The sequence below is a fragment of the Phalaenopsis equestris genome, unplaced genomic scaffold (assembly GCF_001263595.1).
Source record: "Phalaenopsis equestris unplaced genomic scaffold, ASM126359v1 Scaffold000136, whole genome shotgun sequence".
In the NCBI taxonomy this organism is placed as follows: Eukaryota; Viridiplantae; Streptophyta; class Magnoliopsida; order Asparagales; family Orchidaceae; genus Phalaenopsis; species Phalaenopsis equestris.
Window position 1 is genome coordinate 599,295 of NW_018164578.1, and position 2,587 is coordinate 601,881.

Here is a 2,587-nt window from a genome sequence, read left to right on the forward strand (position 1 = left end):
TTCACTTAATTTGGTTGAGAAATGAGAGAGATCTTAAGGCTAGAAGAGGGACGGTTCTCGGGCTAGGCTATCAGGGACAATGACGGGGAGCCGTCCGATTGCGCGTTTATCTCATCAACGGATGAGATCTAGCCAGACAGTGCCTTCTTACATGAAATGTGGCCCGAGTCAGCGCTGAGGTGGATGAAGACGCCGAACCAGAGGAGGCCGCGTGGAGCTTCAGAGCCGCCTAGGATCTAGTTAGCGCCGCGCATTTAAATAGATAAATAGGGTATTTTTTTATTTAAATAAATAGCCCTAACTTTAAAAATTCATATCTTGGTGTAGAAAAATCACAAAAATAAAATAAAAATACCCTCCTCAGTGAACAGAGGAGAATAATGTGGAAATAGTTTGAAATTTATTTGATGCATATTTTATTTTTAATTAATTAAACACTATTTTGAGTCTCTTAATTCTCCATGCATGTAGACATTTCATCATGACTTGAAATTTTGGCATGTTGTTGTTTCTGCCTTAGGGAACATCCTCTGATTTTTTCGAAGCCAGAGGATATCTCTAGACATAGATCTATATTTTTCAAGATTATGTCTATTATTTGCATAAATTAATCATAATAATTAGCATATTGCTTAGAAAATTCCATGAAAATTTTGGAAGGTTTACCATGACTAGAGAGCCCTTTGGAAAATATTTCATGGGTTAAGTCATTGAGAATGCACTTAATTTAATATAACTCAGAAAATTATAAAAATTGGTTTTTGGAGTTTTCAGTGATAAGAGGAATTTTATAAAAATAAAATGGTAATTAAAATAAATTTTTTATTTTTAGCCTATTTTTAATATTTAAATAATTAAAAAAAATGATAAAAAACACAAAAATAATAAAATTCATGGAAATGTTCTAAATTATTTCCTAAGAACTTAAGAATAATTGAAATATTTTTTCCTAATTTTCTAAGTGAAGATATTGAATTTTGAAGCTTAAAATAGTTTTTAAAGGCTAAAAATAGATTTTCACTAAAATAATTCTAACAATTCAAAGAAAAATCAAAAAAAATATGAAATTTGTTTCTCTTATTTCCTTGACCACAGAAATATTTAATAAAAAATATAAAACTTAATTTTCCACATTCAAAATATTTTTGTAATTAATAAATGCTCCAAAAATTAAAATAATTCTTAAAATTCAAATATAACTCAATAAATCATGAAATTTAGCCCCAATGCTTCTCTAGTCTAAGTCTACCTCCAGTTAAAATTTCATGGGATTAGGCTTTCTCTTGGTTAAGTTATGGAATTTTATTTGAAAAATTCTGTTTTTACATTAAAATAAATATGAAAATTAAATAAATTTTGGAAAATCACATTTTCTCCTCTGATGTCTTAATTGACCCATGAGTGAGGTGGGATAAAAATTCTAAAGTCATTTGGATTGAGTTTGACAAATTATTAAGTAATAGAGCATGAGGGGCAAAAGTGTAATTTTGGAAATTTAACCTTAATTAACATTTAGGCTTAATTCAAGGAGGGAAAAGGGTAATCTATGATTTTAACTAGCTTATTTGGATGATTGAAATATAAGAGGATTAATTGGTAGAAACCACCATAATCAAGGGATAAATTTTTAATTCCTTAAATTATTAAAATTTTGGAAGTCTATTAAATTAAATGATCTTAGACCTATGGGTATGATTTTGGAAGTTGATAACTCACTAATTTAATACCCCTACTTGATGTTTAAATGACATTTAAGTGTTTTTAAAAAGAATAATTATTATCACTTAAAAATTCAACTTCTTTCAAAATAACCAAAACATCTACCTAGGTTTAAAGGGCTTAGTGGTAACTTATGCTAAAATTAAATTAGATGAAATAAGAATTAGAAGAATGAATATAAAGTAAACACCTTTGAACACCCTAAGCCCAAATGAGAACTCAAATCGGCTAAGTGTTTCAATAACGCTAACTTGCCACCCTTTAAGAATCTTCACCTACATAACTTCAAAATTAAATGGCAAATGATAATTACCTTACTCTTAAGGATAATTCAAACATTAACTTTGAATTTCTAATGATGGGGGTACCTTTTCTAATTTTCTAAGACTAGTCAATAGGAAAGTCCTATGGCTAGACCTAGGCTACTAAAGAAGTTTTCTAGACCTCAACCAAAAGTGAGGTCAACAGGACCCACCAAGATATGACCTAGGTTTAGGTAGGTCACTAAAACCTTACTTTTTTCGCTTTACATAAAATGCTTAACATGCATTTTGAGTTTCAGGTGGTGGAACGAGAAGACTCTCCAGGTACATTTTTATAATTTACAACATTGTCTTTTCTTAAGTTTTCCACATTGTGCTTACTTACCTGCATGCATGAACAAAACACAAACTTTCATGCTAAACAACAATGTCACATGCTAAACAACAATGTCACCCTGCATGAAAACTAAAACTGTCAGGATAACCACAAAACCAAATCCAAAATCAAAACTAAAATCAATCATGATAAAAATCACCTCCACAACATTCAAAATATAAGACAACTCAAAATTTAATTACAAACATCACACAAAATAACAACTACA